General features: G+C 39.0%; 1 protein-coding gene and 1 pseudogene across 1 annotated transcript in view; one reads left to right on the plus strand and one right to left on the minus strand.

The window, feature by feature from the left end:
• Cachd1 (cache domain containing 1) overlaps nucleotides 1-25,330 on the plus strand; it is a 200,531-nt gene that overhangs the window by 13,305 nt on the left and 161,896 nt on the right. The window lies entirely within an intron of this gene.
• On the minus strand, nucleotides 2,875-3,463 carry LOC113198345 (zinc finger CCHC-type and RNA-binding motif-containing protein 1 pseudogene; annotated as a pseudogene).

Below are 25,330 nucleotides of genomic sequence, written 5' to 3' on the forward strand. Positions count from 1 at the left end.
TTCTTTGAACACTCCAAGTGTGCCCTGTCCCAGAGTTTTTGAAATTGCAGTTCCCTTGGCTGGAGGGGAAAGAAGGCTTTCTCTCTTCAAAAAGCACTCTCTTGCTTTCCCTCCTTCTGCCTCCTCACCCAGTTCATGTGATGATTGCTCTCCCAACCTGTCACAGTGAGCCTTGTGTTCACTGCTGTGTTCCTGTAGGATAGTGCTTACTGGAGGTGGGTGGGTCAGGGCCACAACTAGCTGGGTGGTGTAGGAAGGAATCTGAAGAAGTGACAGGGAGGAGGAGCCACTGAGGAGGGACTGGCAGTTAGCATTCCAATAGGGGAAGAGCCTCCTGGAGTTGAATGGCCAGGACCTTGGGGTACTCAAGAACTGAAAGAAAGCCACTTGGTGACAGCACATCAACAGAAGGGTGTCATTAAGTGAGAACTTGGATTCTTCTTCCCCATCAGCACAAATAGAGTTCTCCCTTTGGGTCTAAAGAGGTCTAGAAGGTAGGGAATCTGTGGCAGGCCATGTTTCTTTTCCAATTGAAACAAACCAACCTCTCTAGTTTTGTTAAAATGTAAAGTGGAGAAGAATATAAATGTAGTTGAATTGTTCTTAACATATTTTTAAAAAACATTCATGTTTCCCATGTTAACTCTTTTTTTAAAAAAAAATATTTTAGTGGTAGATGGACACATACTTTTTATTTATTTATTTTTATGTGGTGCTGAGGATTGAACCCAGTGCCTCACACATACTAGGCAAGTGCTTACCACTGAGCTACAACCCCAGCTCCCCCCTGTTAAGTCTTGATGAAGTAAATGTCTAGGACCAATTCTGCACATGGTAATGAAATCCTGCACTAAGGATTCAGGTGTTCCTCTCTCCCAGTATATTACCTTTATTTATTTTTAGATTTGTATACAATAAAATGTACTATTTTCTTACAGAAGAAAGCAATGATTCCTTTTAATATGGCTTTGAAAGTTCAGAACAAAGTCCTTGTGAAGTGCATCAAACATTCATTTTTAATTTTATTTTTATAATGGTGGCAAAATACACATAACAAAAATTTCAACTGTAACTACTTTAAGTATAAAATTCTGTGCCAGCAAGTACATTTACATTATTGTGCTACCTTCACCACCATCTGTCTCCAGACCTTTCTTATCTCCCCAAAACTTAAACTGTACCTATTAAACAACACCTCTTCATTTCCCACTCACTCCTGCCCCTGGTAACCACAGCTCTACCTTTTTCCATAAAGGGATTTGACTATCCTAGGTGCGTCATGTAAGTGGAATAATATAGTAATTGTCCTTCTGTAAGTGGTCATTTCACTTCGAGTAGTGTCTTCAAGGTTCATCTATACTGTGAACGTGTGAGAATTCCCTTTCCAAGGCTGAAAAATATTTCATTGTATGTGAATACTGCATTTTCTTTGTTCATTTGTCCATTGATGGCACTGGAGTTCCTTCAACCTTTGGGCAATAATATTATGAATAACATTACTGTGAATGTGGCTATACAAATATCTGTTGGAGTCCCTGGTTTATATCCAAAAGTGAAGTTGTTTCTATGGTGATTTTATGTTTTTGTTGTTGCTGTGGTCATTGTTTTGTTTTGCAGTCCTGGGGATAGAACCCAGGGTGCTTTACCCCTGAGCTACAAATCCAGGCCATTTTACAAATTTCATCTGGAGACAGGTCTTACTAGGTTGCCCATGCTGGTGACCTCCTGCCTCAGCCTCCCAAGTAGCTGGGATTAAAGGCATGCACTGGTCCCAGATTTGTTTTCTTAATTTTCTTGATAGTGTATATGAAAATATATCCTTGTTGCACAGTTCTGTGAATTTAAAAAAATACAGTCATATAACCACCACACAGATAAGAACCACAAGAGTATCCCTGACCCTCAAAATGGCCTGGTGCCCCCTTTGTAACCAGTCGTTCCCGATCTGGAATCTTTAAAAACCACATGTATATTCTCTCATCCTTTTCCAGAAGGCCATATAAATAGAAGCATTATGGTATACATCTTGAGTCTTAGCTTCTTTCTGTTAGTACAGTGCATTTGAAGTTTATCCATGTTGTGTGTATCAATAGTTCATTCTTTTTTATTGCTGAGTACTATTCCACTGTAAATGGATAACCACAGTTATCCATTTACCAACTGAGGAACATTTGGGTTTTCTGTTAACAATCCACTATTAAACATCTACTTACAATTTTTTTTGTGTGAATATAAATTTCTATGTCTCTAGGGTAGAATTGCTGTGCCCTATGTTAAGTGTATGTTATACTTTATAAGAAACTGCTAGTCTATGTTCTAAAAGGTTTTGTGTCACTTTGCTTTCCCCTTAGCACCATCAGAATCCTAGTTGCTGCATAGTCTTACCAAAACTTGGTAGAGTCTGTCATTTCCATGTTAACCATTATAACATGGATGAAGTGGTATCTCATTGTAATTTTAAAAATATCACGTTAATAGCTACCTTTTTTATAGCAATAATATTACTATGATAGTTTTTTCTTATTTTTATTCAGATTAGTTTTTTCAAGATTAACTATTACTAACAATTTTGATTTTTAGTATGGTTGGATATTTCTGATTAAGAATGCAACAAAAGCATTTTGGATTTTGGAATATTTGCACATAAATGATAAATTTTGGGGATCAGACCTAAGTCAAAACATGAAATTCACTTATGTTTCAAATACACCTTGTAACATAAGTTGCTTAGAGCCTCATTAAGTTGCTGAGGTTGGCTTTGAACTCTCGATCCTCCTGCCTTAATCTCCCTAGCCACTGGGATTATAGCCATGTGCTGCTTAGTTTAGCTCCAAGGTTTTTTGTTTAAATTCTATTTGCTTAGTAAATACAATTTTAATCACTAAGTTCTTCCGCATCACTGAAAATATGCACTTTTCTTTATCCTTGGGCATCTTGAATCATCTGATGTTGAGGGACCCCTTCAATGCTTGTCCTTTAGTTTTGTTCTTCAATTTTCGCCACCTGGAATGCTATGGCCTGGCTGGGACTGTCAGAAGCAGAAACTTCCCTTCCCCTTCATCTTCACTTTCTTCTACTTTCTCTTCTCCTTCCTTTGTTCTTCTGGTTCAGGATTTGTCTCCCCCTCTTCCTTCTTTGGAGGCTCACATTCTCCGAGCTTACTTTCAAGACAGGTGTAACTTAAGTGTCCATTTTCACTGCATTCATAACACTTGGATTTATCAAAGTAGTTTCTTGTACTTTAGTGTGACTTCAGCCACTCTGCCATTGCCAGTAGCAGTGCTTGCCTTTATCTAGCAAGTAACTGTGGTTGTTTACTGCTCCAGTGCAGTTTTGTGTAGTCTTTATCAAAAAATAAAATAAATGCAACCCCTTTCTCCTTCCCAGTATCTTTGTCTTTGGTTATAATAGCACTGAGTGTCAGGGAAGATGAGAGCACAGAACTTGTCCCTTCTCCTGCCATTTAAGCATCTCTAGTCCTCCAGGGTCCTTTTAACCAGATGCCATTCGTAGGACTTTTTGGAGAAATGGCCCGTTCCAAGGCTGGAGCAGGGTGGATACCAGATGAGCTTGGAATGTCTTATAAACTGAGGAATATAAGAGTTGATTTTACTTTCTAAAGATATTTTTAGTTGTAGATGGGCACAATACCTTTATTTCATTTATTTATTTTTATGCAGTACTGAGGATCGAACCCAGTGCCTCATACATGCGAGGAGTGCTCTACCACTGAGCCACAACTCCAGACCTCATTTTTACTGTTAATGAGATGAATAATGATGCTGCACATTTTTTTCAAGAGTCTTCTTGTCATTAATATATCTTCTTCTTCTTTTTCTTTTTCTATTTTGGTGAACTGTTGCAACATTAATACATTTTTTTTTGAAGAGTGATTTTTTAAAAATTTTTTATGAGTTCTAATCAGTTATACATGACAGTAGAAAGCCCTTCCATACATTGTACGCATATGGAGCAGAATTTTTCGCTTCTCTGGTTGTACACAAAGTAGAGTCACACCATTCTTGCAATCATAAATGTACCTAGGGCAATGATGTCATCTCATTCTACCATCTTTCCTACCTCCTTATCCCACTCCCCAACATTAATACATTTTAAATGGGGTTTTTGTTGTTAATTAAAAAAACAATTGAATGATGGTCTTTACAATTATAGAGTTATACAGTGACCACCACCATCCAGTTTTATAACATTTCTATCACTCCCAAAAGTTCCAATGTGCCCATTTGTTATTGTGTTTTGAGTGTATATGTATATATGTATATATGTGTATACCTATTTAGATGTAAATATTTCCCTGTGAATGCTAAATCCTTCCATTGTAAATTGATTTTTTTCCAAGTGACATTCTCACAGGAAATTTTGATTCATTATTTAAATAACAATGACATCCAATATTAGCAAGAATAAAGTATAATCCAAGATATATTAAAACCTCGATAAGAGAGTTGAAGATTTTGCAGCTCTCATTTTCAAATAAAAATAAAGAATTTTTTCCAGTTTCGGGTTAACTGTTGGTTTTTTACTGCTCCAGTGCAGTTCTGTGTAGTCTTTATCAAAAAATAGATGTAGATTCTTACACGGAGTCAGCCAGCCAACCTGTTAGAACTGTTGTTTGGCTCTTGTACCAGTTCACTGAACAGAGTCCCTCCCTGCCTTTAGATATTCAATAGACATAATGTCAGCCCCTGACTCCAGTGAAGGATCAGGCGTAGATTCATGTGTTGTTCACCAGAGGCTCTTGGGGGAGCTGATGGGTGGGTGAACTGAGGCTGGAGCTAAGGAAAGAGGACTGCACACAGGACCCTGTGGAGGGAACGGGGTGGTGTTTGAGGGGCTGAACGAAGGAGTTGAGGGAGGATGTCAATGAAGGAAGACAAGAGAGAATAGGATCACTGTGGAGACTAGATTTTATTCTGGCAGAAATGGGAAGCCATTCCAGGGTTTCAGGCCCAAAAGTGGTGGGGTTGACTTTTGCTTTAGAAACAGGCCTCTGGCTGGCTCCATGGCTTTCTTCTCACTCTCCTCTAGCTATTGGCTTTGCTTACAATAACATAAGTGCAGCAATCCCAGTCCTCTTTGGGACACATCACATTCTTCAGAGGAGGGTGCCTGTCTCCCCACTCATTGAAGAACACCTCCATTCACCCTGATTGCACCTTAATGAATACAGCAGGATGGGGTTCCATGTGTTTAAACCACAGTACAATCCTGGAACCAGAGATCTTAGATTTGGATCAATTCCACCCACATTGGACTGCTGCATAATCCAGTGATTTGTACAGCAGCGAGGTATCACAAATGTTCACTGCAGTTAACACCGTCACCGTCCAATCAATGGCAGTAGAGTATAAGGAATGATCTTGATTGTTCTGACTTATGTTTTAGTTATGATGGACCTCTCTCTATCTCTATCTCTCTGTCTCTGTCTCTTTGTGGCACTGGTGATTGTTTTGTGTAGTCTTTATCAACAGAGGTTTTCTATCACTGAACCACATCCAGCTGATGGGCTATCAAGCACATGTTACCATACCTGGACAGGTTCCCCTCTCTCTCAAAACAGAACAAAACACCCCCCCCCCAAAAAAAAAAAATAGTGGGCTGGGAGTGTGTCTCAATAGAGCACTTGTGTCTCTGTAGAGTACTTGCCTAATAGTCTCTGAGACCCTGGGTTTGTTCCCATCCTGCACATACATATGTGTGTACACACACACACAGACACACAATTAATTGATTATAGACAGTTCCCAAATTAGAATTATTGACTCATGGTTTTGTTTTGTTTTGTTTTTACTTTAGGATGGTGCATATGTGATATGTATTCAGTAGAAAGTATACTTCTTCTCTTATGGATCTTTTCTGGGGTTAGAGGTATGCCATAGGATAGTGTACTGATTCTGGGAGCTACAGTGAGCCACAAGTCCCAACCAGACATGTGATCTAATCATGAAGGCAATCAGCCAACAGTGCACAGTGTAACATGTTGCCAGTATTTTTTTATATTGTATTTTCACATCCCATCGTGTCTCCAAAATTCCCATCTGTGTGTGTACATGAGATACTCAACACTTTGTTACAAAATAGGCTTTGTGTTAGATGGTTTTGCCCAAGTGTAGGCTAAGAGTGTTCTGAAGTGCTTCAAGCAGAACAAGCTAAACTATGATATTTGGTATGTTAAATCTATTTTTGACATAATTCAATTTATGATGACTTTATCGGGATATAATCCCTTTGTAAGTTGAGGAGCATCTGTATCTTCTGAGTATTTGTCATACCTAATCTCAAGGGAGTCCTGAGACATAGTACATACATGATGATGTTAAGTCAACAATGAGTATCTGGGATAGCTTAATCCATTAGGTTAGTGCAAGAATCCAAATCAATTAGTTTAAAAGGCAATTTCAATACTTAACATATCAGAATATAATTTTTAACTATTTATAAAATGATTATGGTTTGGAATTGCCTGTTTACATTTTCTAAACATTATTACAGATAGAACTTAACAACATAACATGTTTTATAGACAGAATCATGTTCTTAACTATGTAGTGGCAGATACTTTTCTAATCTGGGTTTTGCAAATTTCCATTTTTTTTTTTGTTTTCTATCAATCTCTCTTTTCCTATCTCTAATTTCTTGTTTGATTGTGACTGTCTATGATGATGTTCAAAAAGTTACAAACAGATTTGCTACTTTAGGGTGTAAACTTAACCTACTGTTGTTCACTTAGTTATTGAAACTAAATAATAGTTAATATATTTTCAAATAAATGAATACAAATTTTATTTAATTTTAATAAATGATTTTTAAGAATTGTACAGTTTCCAAAACAATTAGTATCTCTTTTGTACATTTATGTTTTGGTCATTTATTTAGAATTCATTGTATAGGGGTTCTCATTATGACATAGTAAAATATTTTCAAGGAGATAAAGTGTGAGAACTTTCCTTTTTAAATTAATTTTTCTCAAAGTCCATTTTCTATTTGATGTTATTCAAGAGTTAATATAAGACTTGTAGGTAAAAAAATGCTTTAGTTAGAAATTATTGTGGTTTTTGTTGTTGTTTGTTTTTGTTTTAATATCCCCAGCACTTTTTACTTTTTATTTTGAGAGAGGGTTTTGCTAAATTGCCCAGACTGGCCTGGAAATTGCCATCTTTTTGCCTCAGCATCCCCAGTTGTTGAGATTACAGGCGTGCACCAGCATAACTGGATAATCATAAATTGTATTGTGTTGCTATTTCCCAAAATACCTGATATTGAATGAAAAGGTGAGAGGTCTGCTAACTAACTGCATTGTTCTCCTATTATTCTTTCTTTCAGCTCACTTGAAAAGTGCTTAAAATCTGTCAAGCAGTATGGCTTATTCAGTATTAAGCACATCCTTGGTATCTGTGGGGGATTGTTCCAGGACTCACCACAAATACCAAAAGTCAGGGACACTCAAGTCCTGTGTATAAAATGGCATACTATTTGCATATGAACTACGCAAATCCTCCTATATATTTTAAATCATCTCTAAATTACTTATAATACCCACTATAGTACAAATAGTTGTTATACTGTATTTTTGGGGAAATAATAACAAGGAAAAAACCCCAATTCAATATAGACACAATTTTTTTCTAATATTTTCTCTTGCTTGGTTGTGTCCCTTTATGTGAAGCCTGTAGTTCTATATCTTCATTTCATTAGTATCTGACTTTTACACATTGGTTCCCTTAGTTATTATACTAAAAAAATATTATCTAGACACTGGACTATTCTTATATTTATTGTCACATTAAAATTCTATAAATGCCTTTTTTTCCTCAAAAGCATTCACATCATGACATAATACTATTAGAGACTTGGGGGGGGGGGGCTAGGTATGCAGTGGCAGAGCACCGACCTAGCTAGTGCAAGGCCCTGAGTTTCATCCCCAACACCGCTCACACACACACACACACACACACACACACACACACACACGCCCTGGGTTCATCCCTAACACCACACACACACACACACACATACACACACACACACACGCATGCACGTCCTGGATTCATCCCTAGCAACACACACACACACACCCACACACGCGCGCCCTAGGTTCATCCCTAGTAACACGCACACACACACACACCCTGGGTTCATCCCTAGCAACACACACACACACTCACACACACACACACACACATACTCACACAGTGTTTTGTGGGGGATTTACCAATGATTTTCACAATAAAACAGTCCAAGCAGGAAAATTGGGTAAATACTGAAATGAACAAAGATTCATTTAACATAAAGCTTCATTTAATGTGTACTACCAGCCGAGCATTCTGGGAGATGCTGAAGACAGTCACCCAAACACAGCCCTGATTTTCTGGAGTGAACATTCTGCTGGGGAGACTAGTTGGCAAGCAGGCTGAGAACAGCAGGGGACGAGGGTCAGTTCAGAGAGATGATTTGTAAACAGTGCTCATAACCTTTGCTTCGTGGATACAGATAGGTCATGTGCCCTGGAGGACCATTTCTGGGGGATTAACTCTCTTCAGGCTAGTTTGTCTCGAGCTGTATTTCTTATTTATGGCATTTTTAGACAACTCACAAGTGGCCTGTAAACAATTACCATGCTTCACTCTTCCTCTGTGTGTTTCCTGTAAACTCTCAACTTAAGTTTTTTTCTTTCTTTTATAGCTCAGCTGCCAGTTGCCCTGAGACTTTCTCCATTCCACACCCCCCTAGGACTGCCCTGGCAGGAATACCTACCTTCTGGAAGGCTCTGTGGATCTGCTTTTGAAGGAGGCATGAGTCCTTCAAACTAAAAGCCATTTTTAAGTAACAGAGGCCTTCCCTGAAGGAAGCAGGGGACATGAATGGTTCCAGCAAGCCCCAGTTTGCAAACACGGGCTTCCAAAGCTCATTTAGAAGTCTGTTGCTTGGAACAATATTCACTCAGAGAGGTTATAAAAGCAGACCCAGTTCTCAGGCCAACTCACAAAAGCCTCTTCAGAGAAATGGATTTTAAGCCAAGCTCTCTCACTGTCCTTATGAACCTCAAATTCCTCACTGAAAAAATTGGGGATATGCTCATCATTGTTGCAGGGTTGAATGAGGAGATTTGTTAGATTATCTAGCACAATGCCTGATGCCAGAGGTCTCCAGAAGTGTTAGCTTTTTTTCTTTATGTGCAGGCAGATATTACTGGTTCTTCAGAATTAAATGTTCCACTCCTCACTTCTGAATTTTGAACAATTGGTAGGATCATAGGTTTGTGGGGTTGAAAATTGAGTAGGACAACTCTCCAATGTCATTCAAGTGGGAAAAGAGGGAAGTGCTATAATACAGGTAACTACCATTTATTGAGCATTTACTATGCTGTAATGCCCCTAATAAGTACAGGTTAAATACTGGCTAGTATCACGTAACTCAGACACATGTCAGTGGACCAAGCTGCTTGCCTAGTGTGTGTTCCTGATTGCCTTGGCTGAAGGTATAAATAGCTCCAAGTTCTTTCAGCTTAGCCCCTGTCCATCAGTGAAGAATGATTATTTGGGGATATTTTTTGTCTGTCACTCAGCAGTTTCAGCAAAAAGATGCATTTCAAATTCCCAAAGGGCAAAAGCGACATTCTCTCTGGTTCCTGCAGGTCTGACTGGGCCTGGTTTCCTCTTGAAATGCCTCCCTGTGATGTTATGACTTAAAAGATGGAGGGCTGTTTGATCCAAGCCCGGGATTTGTTAGCTACAGGGTTTTTGTTAATAGAAAACACTCACACACCTCTAGGGGGGAGAAATTAAAGCACATACTTCCTTCTCTCTGACCTCTGAACCTTTGCCATTTACATCAAACACTCTCTGGGAGAGAACGCTAAGTTAATAATCTGTGATAGTGCCCTGTCTAACCGGTCTCAATTTCAACTTGGCATTTTCTCCTCAAACTGATGAGTTCCCATCTCTGGAGATGTGTGTGTGCTCCAGAGGTCTAAACAGAGGCAATGTGCTTGGGAACGCAGAGCATGGCTCACACAGTGTTCTTCATGCCCCAGGATTCAGAGTTCTCTCAACTTTCAAGAATTAACTGTGCAGTGGTTGTACAATGGCCAAATGACGTGGCCTCTCCACACCTTGATTCCTTTATCTGCAAAATGGGGATTTTACCTAACCTTGGGGGCAGTTGTAGTAAAGACTAAAGGAAAGAATCTGTATGAAAGCACTATGTTCTGTGCTCTTTAGTTACAACCTTTTGTTCTCAGGGGAAGTCAGCAAATTGTGGTGAGAAATAGGTCCAGAGCAACATTTGCTCTTTGAAAAGGTAGGCCTAAAAAAGCACCGGCCCTTTAACTTCCAGGACACTTTCAAACCTGTGGGGTTCTTGTGTAAAAATTTAAAGACAAAATTTAGAAAAAGTTTGCTTAAGTGATTTTTAAAAAAGTTATTTAACCTGTTAAATAATCAGTAGAGACCAATATGATCTGACTCTAATATTAATAATGCCTTAAATTTGCTACCTTGCTTTAGGGCGTGGGCAGGGGTTACTCTCAGCAGTCCAAACTGTAAATGTTCAGAGCAACAAATGTCAAGGTCCTTCTATCTAGTAGCCCAAAGCAGTGGAAAAAGAGGTGCCTTTCTTCAAAAACTGCTCCCTCTTTTTTTTTTTTAAATTAATAAAAACTAACAGTGAGACACTATGTTTGCTGTATTAAAATCATGTACAGTGTACACCAATTGATTTTCTTAAAGATCTTTTATTCACTTTTTTGCTTGGTTTTTTGCTGCTCTAGAGAATGTCTACAGAACTTCACACACACTAGGCAACTACTTTGCCACCAAGCTACATCCCCAGCCCCTTTTTGTTTTGAGACAGGATCTTACCAAGTTGCCTAGGCTGTCCTCAGACCTGTGATCCTCCTACCTCACCCTCCCAAGTAGCTGAGATTACAGGTGTGTACCACTGTGCTTGGCCATTACTTTTCTTTCTTGACTATAGGAACTCAGAAATTCCCCCTGAATATATCTCCATAAATTAAATAAGGGGGGAGATTTTTTTTTTCTTTAGAAGTTTGGAAACAGAGGTAAAGAAAATCGGTTCCATCTAGGCAGTATTATTCATTTGGAAAAAGAAGAGGAGGATTGAAGAAGTTACCGTATTCCTGCAGTAAAAACAAATCTGTATTTGCGAGATATTTCTTCTCAGTGAAAGTCCATTGGCAATCTTTGCTGCTTGCGGAATAAGGACATTTTTTATAACTTGTGAAAACTCTGGGGAAAGGCAGCCTTCGTTCTGATAGCATGGCGTTGGGTGCTGTCATTGTTATTACACATGCCTTTGGTCAGCAGCGTTGTACCTGGGTACCCCCTTTTTCAGGCTTTGTTCATGTGTCTGTTCGTGTCCTGGCCAACACCAACTGGATCTCTGCAGTCCAGTCTCACAGGAACACCCTTTTCTGTTCATCACAGTGCTTCCTGGGGGTGTCCTCCAGTTCTAAACCCTCATCCTCTGCCACACACAGAGCCACTGGCCTCCTTCTTATCCAGAACCTGTGCTGATCCTAGCATGCTGTGGTGGCACCCTGCTTATTCAATCTTTTGAGTTATCATAAATGCAAAAAAAAAAAAAAATAGGTAGCATCTGCTGCTGGGGCTCCCTGAGTGTATTTATTGTCCACTTATCTTCTACCATAAAAGTGATCATCAGGTCCATTTTTTCTTAGCCTGGCTTCTTACTGGTGAGTCATGGAAAACACTGGTTTGAAGAGGGCACTGTGTTCATCCATGAGGGGTCAGCCCTGGTGTTGCCTTCTCTAGATGGTTGCCTCTGTTTTTTTTTTTACTGCTCCTTTGTGACCCCCACAGAACTGTGCCCTTGTCCTGGTGAGCTTCTTGGGGGTGGAGACTAAGTCCATTTTCCCTAAATGTTCAATACCTTCAAGAGAACCTAGGACCAGAGTGGGTGCTCCGTCAGGGCCAAATGAATTAGTGAATTTGGAATCAAAACCTTGGGGAACCACCTAATCTCTCCAGATCACTTTCCTCACCTAGTACAAGGGGGTAAATAATACTTTCTTCACAGAGCTGTTACATCGAACCAGATATCTCTGAAATCCTTTTGTGAATTATAAAATAATCTATCATAAGAATTTGGAAATACTTGTTCAGCCTTCTTGTTTTATCTTTTCCACATCTAGGTAAGAGGACATTCTATGTATTATTGCACATGAGCTTACTCTTTGGTAACATTGATCCCCAGGAGGACGTAATCATAAAGAAGTAACCAGGTGAAGAGCTTAGTCATTTATTAAGCCATTGATAATCTGGGCACTTCGGTTAATATATTCTGGGGAAATGTATCATACATTTTATGGGGAAATTACTTATTACATTTTGTACTTCCCACTCCATAGATTTGAGGGACAGGGAACCATTAGGCCTCTCTTCTCATGACTTACACATTGCAAGGAACATTTCCAAAGTGTTATGGCCCATAACCGGGCCGTGTGAGAAAGTGTGCCAATGTCTGGAGGCATCCTTGCAGATACCAACTAACTCAGCCTGCGAGCTGCAGCAGCCTCATTGGACATTTTATCTACACCTTTCTTTCCCTGGGAATTACCAAGGAAGGGGGAGGCTCCCTGCTACTCATTTTAAATCTTCCCTCTTCCCAGCCACGCACACCTTTTCTCCTCCCTGCAGTGGACTTAAACACATTTTTCGGGGCTGCTTTAGTGAGCTCATGGTCCTCATAATCTCCTTAGAGAAGTGTATGCACATTAAGGGGACGTATTTAATAGACACAGCGCCTCTGTGAAAGAATGCTTTGTGGAAGGGAGCCTTTGTGTATTTCTCCATCTCGCAGCAGTTCCTGGGGCGCTTCCCAAGTCTCCCTGACACTGAATGGCAGGGCTGGGAAGGACCTTGCTCCAGAATAATGGGAGGGGGCGCTGGGGCAGGGGCAGGGAGGAGGCCAGCATTGGAATGCGGAGACCATGGTATTGGCTCTCCAGGGTTGAGCATCTTAACATTTTCTCTTCTTCTTACCCCCAGCTGGGGACTTTGCATTTTCAATGAGAGCCCCTCTACCCTGAGCTCCAGTGAAAGTGGATCACTTTAAGCCTGCAACAATGATGGTTTCTTATCCTCTTAGTTAATGCTTTAGATAACTTTCTTTTAGACCAGGTAGGGGCTTGTAATGTGGGACAGTGGCTCTGGCTTTGCCTGGTAAGGCATGTGAAATTTTCTCATCTCTTCTAACCATCTCTCCCCATCCTCCAGCTTTCTCTTAATTTTAAATAAATCTTTGCATTTGTATATGTGGATGTGCAATGCTCTGTTAGTGTCCTATCATGAACAGCTGTCAAAGAGAGAATTTACTTTTAAATGATAACATCCCCCACATCTCAAAGCTGTTAGACAAAGGGATTACACTTTCTCTTCCCTTAAATTTAATTTGTAAACTCCAGTCTAGACGTTGACCAAGGGAAGCTCTTTAATTCACTTATGGTAAAACCACAAAGATTATGCCTGATAATGGTTCCTCAAATATTCAAGAAAAAAATATTCTCAATATTTTAAAGATAAGACTTAGCCGTAGTGCTCATTTGGGGGGCACCTTTCAAGAACCAGGTTAGAATTTCTCTTTTTAATGCAGATGGCTATTGACTTCAGATAGAGTAAATATTTTATCCAAGATGTGAAAGTCACAAAGCAGTAGAAGTGGGATTCAAATGTAATCAGCCTCTGCCTGAACACTTAGGTTAATTACATTAAATGATTCAGCACTTAATGAGTCCTGTAGTATTTGCTGTTTGCTTGAATCTTATTTCTTGGTGTAGAAAGCTCTGGAGAATATAAGCATGGGTTAATAGAGAAACTGTGTTTTTTGTGCCACTCAGTCAAGAGGAAATACTTTACAGATGCAGCAGGGAAGGCATGTTTGTGCATCTCACTCCTCTCTCCTAAGGAGGCTCGCTGCTCAGGGAGAATGGAATAGATGTGGAAGCAATTTGAAAACCGGAAATGAATGCACATGTAAAGTTTTATTGTCATCCCCGATAGGATGGGAAGAGAGAAAAGGAAAGAAAACCTGAGAACAGAATGCTACATTCCAATCTCAAGTAAGTTTTTTTAGTAAGCAATGTCTACCGTAAATTCTGAAATTATTTCCTGATATATTTGGAAAAGCTCTCCTGTGTACTTGAAGTTGATTTCTTCTTTACTTTCTCCTTTGAAATAGATAAAGTGACTGCTGTTAGGGCTCACATAGTCTCTTTGTAGACTTGAGAGACTGTCAAGGGCTTCCTTGTGAAGTCCAAGTGATTTATTGTGTGCAAAGGTGTATCCCCAGTGTACTGGTTCCATCTACCTAGATTAAGTTTGGTGGATAGAATCTGTCCTCAGTTGTTGATTGGGAAAGACACACATGAACAGGAAGAGAAGTAATACAAGGCTATTTTTATTTGAATTAGAGCTAAAGAATCATGCTTTTTTGTTTTTTTGACCCCAAGTTAGTATAATGAGCTTTCAAAGTGTCCCTAGTAAGTACTAAGTCACCATCTTCTTCTTATCAGTCTACTTAGTTTTCCCTTTTAGCTTTCCTACAGGTTTATGATTGTTTCTCCCCCTTTGTCCATTTCTTCTCAGGATTGTCATTTACAAGGAAATAGAACAAAAGTTGAAATATCTAATTCATTTCTTTAAAATAAAGAACATGTATGGACTTCTCACCCTTTTTGTTGGCTGGGACATTGGTAGCTCTATTTTAGTTTTACTATAATATATTTGAATAGCTTTGAATGTACTGCCAAAGGCAAGAGGGCACTTAAAACCTTTGCATTTTATAGTGATTTGTTTGCCAAGCTGGCTGCTGTCCCAGACAGTGCATCCCTGAACATGGGTGGTGGTGAAAGCGACTTGATGTTTAGTGTTTGTTTGAACCACATTGAGAGTAGGCTTTGAAATATATGGGATAGTTTGCTTCTGCTAATGAGCTCAAGGTTCTATAAAGGATGCCAGGATTGTATGAAATTGCCCCACCTTAGTCTTACTGGAAATATTTTGATTGCTTTTTTTTAAAAAGCTTCTTAGTACTAGTAGGATTTAAATTACTCCTACCTGGAATATCTGAGGCATTGTATGCTGGAGAGTGGAGAAAAATCTAGTAATCTTTGAGCTAGGAAACCATCTTCTGCATCTGGCTCTACATCTGGCTGATCACTTAGCTTCTCAGTGATATGGTTTCCTCCTGCAATCTACTAGAACCCTTCCTGGTCTAATTTCCTAAGATTATGTGCGGACTCCAAGTTTCCTAGTCCCTTATAGCCAAAGGCATCACACTTAAAATACTTGTCATACTTGAAATTATGGTAAATCATAGTGTGTAAAATTCACTGACTTGAGGTGAAAATGGAATGAACCGTTATGGTTTAGATACGAGGTGTCCCCCAGAAGCTTATGTGTGAGATAATACAACAATGTTCAGAGGTTAAATGATTAGATTATGAGAGGTGTAACCTAATTGTTGGATGAATCCACTAATGTGGATTAATTTGATGGTAACTGTAGGCATGTGGGAGTGTGGCTAGAGGAGGTAGGTAACTGGAGTCATTTCTTCGGGGTTTGTATTTTGTCCCTGGAGAGTGAATCTTTCTCTCTGCATCTTGGTGCCATCTCTTAAGCTACTCTCCTCTGCTGCACCCTTCTGCCACGATGTTCCACCTCACCTCACTTTGGGCCCACAGCCATGGAGTCAGTCAGCCGGGAACTGAACCTCTGAAACCATGAGTCAAAATAAACTTCTCTCCCTTCACATTGTTCTTGTCAGGTTTTTGGTCACAGCAACACAAAGCTGATAAAACATGTAGAGTAAATTTCTGTTCTACCTAATAAGTTTTACTTATTTGCTTATATTTGCGGTACAGAGAATAGAACCCAGGGGTACCCTTCCTCTGAGCTACATGCCCAGCCCTTTTTATTTTGTACTTTGAGACAGGGCCTCACAAAGTTGCTCAGGCTGGCCTTGAACTTGTGATCCTCCTGCCTCATCCTCCCGAGTTCCTGGGATTACAGACATAAGCCATCATGCCCAGATACCCAATAAGAATTTTAATAAAAGAAATGGTATGCTGGGAATTGAGAATGAAAGTAAAGTAAGCCAAGGTCTCTTCCAGCTGAAGCAAACTGGGAAAGCTTTACTCATGGGTCAATTTATGGGTCAGTGAAATCAGATGCCTTGGAGTACCTTCCTATAGGATAGTCATGCGTGGAAGCCCAATTTCCTCGAAACCTAGTTTTTCTCTTAGAAGTTATCTCAAAAAGAGGGGAAAAAAATGAGCTTCACTTAAGTGGCTTCCTGTCCTGGGTTTCCATGGAGAGAACATTTTCAAGATTAAAGGACTCTAGCTGTCATTTTTGACCTGAGGGGTCTTAAGATTTATGTTTCAAAGCAGGGTGGGAATTGAGTTCTTTTTTTTATTTTCTTTTATCATGTGTGTGTTTGTTTGGACAAATTTACTTTTTCTTCCAAAAAATGCTGAGAATTGAACAATTATCAGCCTATTGGCTACTGTATGTATTAGCTTTGTCATAAAGAGAGAATAAGAAATAGAAATATAGCCTGTCAGATTTTATAGGACTTGTGTCACCAAAGTGAAGGCAGAATTTTTCTTTATTTCCCCCTGTCACCTGATAATACTTGCAGGGCTTTGGTCAGTAATGATATATATATATATATATAATATTTTTAGTTGTAGATGGACACGATGCCTTTATTTTGTATATTTATTTTTATGTGGTGCTGAGGATGGAACCCAGTGTCTCACACATGCGAGGCAAGTTCTCTACCACTGAGCCACAACCTCAGCCCATGTAATGGTCCTTTGATCAGCCATTGGTTCAGCCAGTATTTTCTAGCACTCATTCTGAGCTTCACAATGCCTCCCGAGGACCTGGGGTACATAAAGAACAGGACACAGGCTCTGCATTTGCTCACTGCTGGCGGGCTGGGAGAAGCCTAAGAGTCCTTCTCAGTTTTGAAACTTCATTTCCAATTAGTTATAGCCAGCAGTGGTTAGCAAGGAAAGTAGGGAAGAACAGAGGAGACCCTTAGCCACCAAGAATAAAGTTTCAAAGTCAGGTGAGATTAACATGATGGATGTGAACACCAAGGCTATTTGGAGTCATGTAGTTCAAGAAAAAAATACCTGGGAGAGAGCCTGGATCAGCTGAGAGTCAGCCCTGATGGATTCTCCTGCTTATTTGTACGTTCTCTGCTCTCAGCAAAGAAGTTACCCATGTGAAGAAAATAAACCCAAACAACTAGGTAGCAGAGCAGCAGAACAGGCAGAGGCCAGGAGAGTGTGGACTGGATCTCAAGTCCTTTGACATGACTCAGGCATTCTTCTCTCCAGAATGCCCTCCCTGATTCTTTGAATAGATCCCCAAGTGAGACAGTAGTTCACCCCCAGAAAGCTGGTTACACATAGTTCAGTATAACTTGTAGAGGGCTACCAGAGAGAGAAAGCAGAGGAAACTCACATCAGCATATAGACACCGACTAGGGCAGCTTTTAAAATCATGTATGTACGTGGTTCAAGAATCACGTATGTACCTAGCACAGTACTGCAGTTCAATAAATGGAACCTATTCATTTCTCCTCTGTATTTTCTCACTAACTGAAACCGAAATATACTTTGTCCTATACAACATTCAGTATAAATTTGTATTTGATCGTATTTCTACTGTAATACTTTGTATTTCTTTAATCATGTTTTCCTGAGATTTCCAGAGTTTACTGAAGCTTCATTTTTGCACTGGAAGGTGCCTTCAAGGCTCATTGCCTTTTTTGAAGAAGAGGTATCTGAAGTTCAAAGCAAAGGGTTGTTTTTTTTTTTTTTTTTTTTGGCTCACGTTTGCTGAAATAATTGGTAATGGGACCTAAATGAAAAGCCCAGTCTCCTGGCATTTGATCCAATGACACTTCCGTCACCTCTTGGTATTTGAAATGCAAGGGAAGGTTTAGTTCCAGGCCTCAGCCTCTTGGATATCAAGTCTTGCCTACAGAGTTCATTATTCTATTTAAGATACTCTCCCTGTCCCTCCCTCCCTCCCTCCCTCCCTCCCTTCCTTCCTTCCTTCCACTCCCTCCCATCCTTCCTCTCTCTCTTTCTTTCATTTGAGATCTGCCTGTTTCAGCCTCCTGAACAGCTGTGAAACACTGTGCCTGGCTCAAATACTTTCTTGATTCTCTGATCTCTTGTCTCGGGACTGAGAGCTACAACCCAGTTGTCCACTGTGTCTCATGGTCTTAGGTAGGGTGTTGACTATATAATGTAGGGATGATTGGAGTGGTTTATATTAAAGTACATGAATTATTTCTCTCCCTTCAGAACTTGAAGGAATGCCTTAAAAGGTGTGAATGACTTAAAGCCTCCTTTTACCCAGCCCTTACAGGCTTATTAAATAGGTCAAGTTCCCAGTTAGTCCGGAATGTACATCACTGGAAGTTCTGACCCACAAGGGCTACGCACCAGTCCTTATCAGCAGTGTTCACGTGTCTTGTGTTTGGTCATGATAAGATTCCAGAGAGACTTTTTTCCAACTGCTTTTTGTACAACTATTGGTCCACTCTCCCAGACTGGGTGTGGGATCTGATGTCTTGTTCAGTCTCCTGTGTGTGCTGATTACTGTCAGTTTTCTTGGCCATTGCCTTAAAGGCACCTACGCTTCCATAAAATTGCCTTCTAACAACTTGAATGACACTCTTCCTCAGTCACTTATCTTCATGTTCAAAACTTTTGACAATCCATTTGGAAGAATAAGAGACTGAGAGTAACCAAAGAAGTACTAAGCAAGAAAAGCAAAGCAGAAGGCCTCACAGTATCTGATCTGAAATTATCCTATAGAGCTATAGAAAACAAAAAGTATGGAATCGGCATTAAAATAGACATGAAAACCAATGGAACAGAATAGAAGACATAGGGACAAATCCACATACCTACAGCCATCTGATATTTGACAACTGTGCCAAAAATTTATTTTGAAAATAAGACAGCTTTTTTTTTTTAAACAAATGGTGCTTGGAAAACTGAATAACTATTTGTACAAAAATGAAACTAAACCCCTATATCTCTCCCTGCACAAAACTCAAGTTGAATTGGATCAAAGGCTTAGGAATTAGACCAGAAACTTTACAACTGCTAGAAGAGAACATAGTCTATACTCCATATATAGGCTCTGGCACGGACTTCCTTAACAAGACTCCCAAAATGTAAGAAATAAACCCCCAAATCAATCAGTGGGAAGCCATCAAACTAAAAAGTTTCTGCACAGCAAAGAAAACAATTAAGAGCACGAAGAGAGAGCCTACAGGATGGGGGAAAAATTTGGTCAGCTATTACTCCAATAGGAGATTAATATCCATAATATACTCAAAAAAACTTAACAACACCCACCCTCCAATAACCCAATTAATAAATGTGCAAAAAACTAAATAGCAGTGTCTCACAGGAGAAACATAAGGATTGGGGCTGTAACTTGCCTGGCATGTGTGAAGCACTGGGTTTGATCCTCAGCACTACATAAAAATAGAGTAAAGGCATTGTACCCATCTATAACTAAAAAAATAAAAAATAAAAAAAATTAAAAAGAAGAAACATAAATGGCCAATAAATCCATGAAAAAATATCCGAGATATCTAGCAATCAGGGAAATACAAATGAAAACTACACTAGGATCCCATCTCACTCCAGTCAGAATGGCAACGATCAAGAATATGAACATTAATAAATGCTGGCAAAGATATGTAAAGAAGATAAAATTGTACATTGTTGGTGGGACTGCAGACTAGTACAACCACTCTGAAGAGCAGTGTGGAGATTCCTCAAAAAAACTAAGGCTGGAACTACTATATGGCCCAGCTATTCCACTCCTTGGTGTTTACCCCAAAGATCTAAAATCAGCTTACTATAGCCGTACAGCCACCTCAGTGTTTACAGCAGCACCATTCACAATAGCTTAATTATAGATTCAACCCAGATGCCTGTCAATAGATGAATGGATTAAGAAATGATGGTATATATATTTACAGGGCAATTTTACTTAGCCATAAAAAAGAGAGCATTTGCTGGTAAAAGGATGGAAATGAAGTAAGCCAAACTCAAGAAACTCAAAGGTTGAATGTTTTCTCTCATAAGTGGAAACTAGAATAAAATCAAAGAAACAGGGAGAGAAGGATAGGATCACATAAAGAGCCAACCAAATATAAATGAATAGATGAGCAAAAAAGAAGTCTAGTAAAGGAAGGAGAATGGGAGAGGGGAGGATGGGAAGAAAAAGGGAGGGAAAAGGGGGGGAATCATGAACTGAAATTGATTTCCATGCATATATGAGTTTTCCTGGGATAAGCCCAACTATTACTTATAACTATAAAGCTCTAATAAAAGAAAAGAAAACTGTTGGCAAGTATGCAGAATAAGTGACAGAAACTCAACAGCAGATGAGAAGCCAGGAAGGAGAGTGGCGTACACGCTGCCGAGCACCTGATTCTACGGAGCCCAGAACTCTGCGTTGGAGTTGGAAGATGGAGAGGGCATATTGTAAATGGTCATATTAGATACACTGGGAGAAGCATCTCATACCTCCTTGTACCTATCATAGGTAGCTTGAAATAACCCAATCCTCAGTGCTTTGAAATTACAGTAGTTGTTAGACACACTGCTAGTTCTTATTGACTAATACATTAATAAACTTATAACTTAAAAATATTTTATGATGGTTATTCTTTACAGTCCTGTGTGTTTTAGTTTATGTATTTCAACTTGTGATTTTGAGAAGAGATTCACTGTCCTTGAGTTCTATGTACAAAAAAAAAAAAAAAAAAACCCCTAGGACTCTCTGACCCAGGATGGGCTGCGGCCACAGAAGAATCCCTGCATCTCAGTGATTCTATCACCTATTTTTCATTTAGTTAAAAATGCCTTCTAAAGACTGAGGTGGCTTTCCTTGACCTTGAAATATTAGTGTCACAATTTGTGACCTCCAGGTTTGCTCCAGAGAAGAAGGGAAAACTCACTCTTTGTGTGTTAATGGCTTTGGCTGGGTAATGACACAAGTCACTTCTGATCACCAGCCCTTGGCCACAGTTGGTCACATGACCCCACCTACCTGCAAACGAGCTGGGGCTGTGGCAGGGTATTTGGTAAGTCCAGCAGCAGCTCCAGATCTGTTTTGCAGTAATTTACTTTTCATGGATCCAGAGGGGTCAGCAATTTTCAACCTTCCAGGTGCCTAATACATATCTATATTCTAAATAATAACCTTGATTAGACATGTTAAAATAAAGCAACCACAGAAGTGAAATTTCTATGCATGCTAGTCCAATATTGATGTTCATACACTAATTATAAGAATCAGCCTATTGTCATGCATATAATAAGAGTTTACTAGAATTCTATAATTAAACTATGCTTACAAATTAAGATTCTCTATTCCCTCCTCCTGCATTTTAATAAATAAAAAGAAAGATGTGGTGGACTCACGATCATTTTATTTTCTGGGAAAGAAATTAAAGGGAAAACAGTGAGTTATGACCAGAATATTAAAATGGCCTTGCTACTCTGACTATATCTCTACTCTATTCCTTGCTTCTCTTAAAGTTCATAACCTCTCCTCCTACCAGCTCCATCATTGTTTTATGTATTGTTTCTCTTGGGAAAAACCCAACTTCAGTCCTCATGACCAGAGGCCTTCCAGCCTGGTTGTAGCTGCCTTGGTTTGTTGTAGTAAGTCTCACTACCTACTTCTTTGAACTGATTTATGCCTTCTTGTGTTGATGCCTTCAGCAATTAATTCCATATTTTTAACTACTTAGAAAATACTATTCAATTGGTTTCTAGAAATTACTTCTACTTATGGAAAAAAATAATTTCTGGTTAAATTACTTCTACTTCTGGCATTTTGTGCACATAAAGACCAAACCATAATAAGTATAATGTAAATACCTATGAAATATTTCCTACAAGTAACTTTTTCCTGAATTAGGGATTTTCTCCCTGAAAGGTATTGAAGAATGAGTGTTTCACTTTCCCTGAAGGCTGATAAAAAAGGAACAGGAGCGGTTTCCAGTTAGAAGTCATTAGCATCATCTTATATTTTTGCTTTTTTTTTTTTGTTTGTGGTGCTGGGAATCAAACCTAAAGCCCTGTGCATGCTAGGCAAGCACTCTGCCTCTGAGCCACATCCCCAGTCCTACTATCTTAATAAAACATTGTCAGTCTCTTAGGAACAAAAGTGTAGATTTTGAGAGGAGGAAATCATGTGACTAGGAGAGATGTTGTGGATAGGCTTGGCCTAAATGCCTCTTTGCTGGCACTGATTAAATAACACAATGACTTAATAATAGATTAAAAAGTTCTAGAACTCAGGTTATCATTGCTAAAAAGGCATCCTCTTTTCCCTTCATGTTTCTTCTATATAGAATTCTCTAAATGGCCAGGTGCAGAGGTACACATCTGTAATTCCAGCTATTCAGAAGGCCGAGACACAGGAAGATCACAAGTTCAAGCCAGTATCTGCAATTTAGGGAGACATTGTTTCAAAAGGAGAGTATAAAAAGGGCTGGGGATGTAGCTTTGTGGTGGAGTACCTCTGGGTTCCATCCCCAGTACTAGAAAAAGAAAAAAAGAATTTCTCCAAACATCAAGATGGATATAAGTAATATGAGGCTTAGCTTACTTTGTATAGTATTTAAAGTTTATTTGCTTTTGGATGTTTTCTCAGTTGTTTGTTTTCCTTTTTAAGGCTACGAAAAAGAAACAACCAATTTTTTTTCTTGTTTTGAATAGAAAAGCCATTCAACAACTAAGCAAGGGTAGAAAGCATGTCAAGTAGATGCCTTTCCCACAGTCGAGCTGTGAACTTATTCTGTAATGCACACTTCAAGGCTGTCTTATTTAAGCAAATCCTCCTGAGCCCTAAAATTGATTTGTTGTATTGCTTCCACATTTTTTTTTTGCCAGCAGTTATTTAGACAGAGCTGAAATGTATTAAACACTAGTTGAGCTCTCCATTGTCCTGTCTGGCACTGTGTTTCCATCCTTAATGTTCACTGGTACACATTAGATCACTAAGGGGCTCATTAAGACTGAATTCCAGCCAGGACTTCATCTCCTCCACACATGTTCTTGCCTGGTATTACTTGAAGTCTTTAAACTCCACTTTTCTTCATGAGTGCACATGTGCACACACATGCACGCGAGTACATGTCATGTGCCGCACACACACACACACACTTGTGCATGTTTTGTTTACAAAGCATAGATAGCATAGAATCTTTTCAATTATATTACAGTTGTTTTTTCTGTTATACATTCTCTTATGTTGAGGGCATTTCAGGTTAAAAAGGAAAATACCAACTGCCTAGTTAATGTCAAAATTGGGGTAAAATAGAATAGATAAGGAGAGGTTGAAGTTTTATTCTAAATGGAAGAATATTGCATAAAGTGAACTGTAATTAAACTCACTTAACCCGTAGATACATTTTCCAAATCAGAGTGACAGACAGTCTTGAAACTGACCACTGAATTACGGAAATTGAACTGAAACAAACCTTGGTTTATTGCATCAATCAAAGTACCTTTCTTTTCCCATTTTGGGCGCATTGATCTCCATATATTCCCTGGTGTTAGTGGGAAAACTTGGTCAAAAAGGATAATTACTTTTTTATTTAGTTGCATACTCTTCAAAAGGCAACAGCAAGTATTCATTAATTTCCATCTGATAGAGCAGAACTTTTTTTGTCGCTAAACAATTGAAACAGGAAATGACCCAAGATACAGTTTCCATGACACCCTGTCACTTGGATCCAGTTTTCCAGAAGATGAAAGACCAAAGCCGGCTTTTGATAGTGAGTAACTAATTGGACTGGCTGATAGTGGGAGTTTTTTAATGTGAAAAATAAAGGAGAAAAAACTGGAACAGCTGTGTTTTGGTACAGTTGTCTAATCCCCAGATAAAACACTCCAAGGACATTGAAATTGAATAGTGCCTTTAGTTGAGAGGAAAAATCTAAAATCTGTCAAAGCACCAGCTTACTTCAGAGAAAATGCAGAATATATTTTATGTGGAAAAGCAAAACAAAAACAAAGAAGGAAAAATTTTACAGAGCAATGATACTAAGTAATGCTTTTTAGGAATTTATTTTTGTTCGCATAAAATATGATTCCATGTTTTTCAGATGCACTCTAGCATGTGAAAGAAGAGATGACATTTTTGGTCAAGATTTTCAAATGTGTTTCTGTAGGGTGGTGGGTAGAGTTTTGTTGGGAGGTTTAAAACTATTGGTAATTTATGTTGAACAATTGGGACAATTAGAAATCTTTTTTATTGACCAGTGTCCCCCATACACAGTAAATTTAAGCTTCAATTGTCTATATTTTGCAACTGAAGGGCCTCTCTAGAGAATTAAATGTGACTAAGCCAGGGGTTTGTTAGACTAATAGGTTCAATTTCCTATATACTACTGGAAAGATCTTTGGCTGGGAAACTTAGATTCTAATTCCTGACCTTGCCAGGCCATCAAGTTCCAGGACCTGAACCTCTATCACTATTTCGCTTTCTGTTGTAAATGAAGAGGTTGGAGGTAGCACTTGCAGCTCTGTCTTTCTGTGTCCTTTTGAAATGCAGGCCAAGTTTTGACAACTCTAATATAAAGGGACCACTGATGAGCACAATAGAAATGTACTTGAAAAGGTTCAAATTTTTAATATGAAGGAAACACCTGTTTTAGATAAATATTTCACCAAGAGACTAATATCATACATTAGAATCGTGTTTTTTTTTTTTTTTATACTTGAACCTTGGACTTAATACATTTATTACTAATTTACAACCTCTTTGTTGTGGGTGTATCAGAACCCTATCACTCTGATTTTTGCATTTGGATTTACGTATTGGGTTTAATTCTTTCATTTTATGTATAGGTTCCTCTTAGTTTATTTTGCTCTCCCAAGCAATGGGGTAGAAATGGATGTCTTTAGGAAGCAAGATATGGTAGTGAAAATACAAACTTATCTGGACATAACCATGTGCAGATTACCTATTACATAGCTCCTTTCCATATTGTACCCATCTTTGGGTAGACTGCAAGTTCCATGAGGCCTGGGACCTCCTGCCTGCCCTTTGAGAAAGTCAGTCACCAGCACTGTACCTGTCCCAGGGAAGGCACTAATTAGATGTTTGAATCATAGGATTGTGAAGACAAAGTGATAGGATGTTCACAAGGCACATCTAGTAATTGTTGGGTAAGTGGTCATAGTTCTTATTTGTAGTTT

The sequence above is a fragment of the Urocitellus parryii genome, chromosome 11 (genome assembly GCF_045843805.1).
Source record: "Urocitellus parryii isolate mUroPar1 chromosome 11, mUroPar1.hap1, whole genome shotgun sequence".
In the NCBI taxonomy this organism is placed as follows: domain Eukaryota; kingdom Metazoa; phylum Chordata; class Mammalia; order Rodentia; family Sciuridae; genus Urocitellus; species Urocitellus parryii.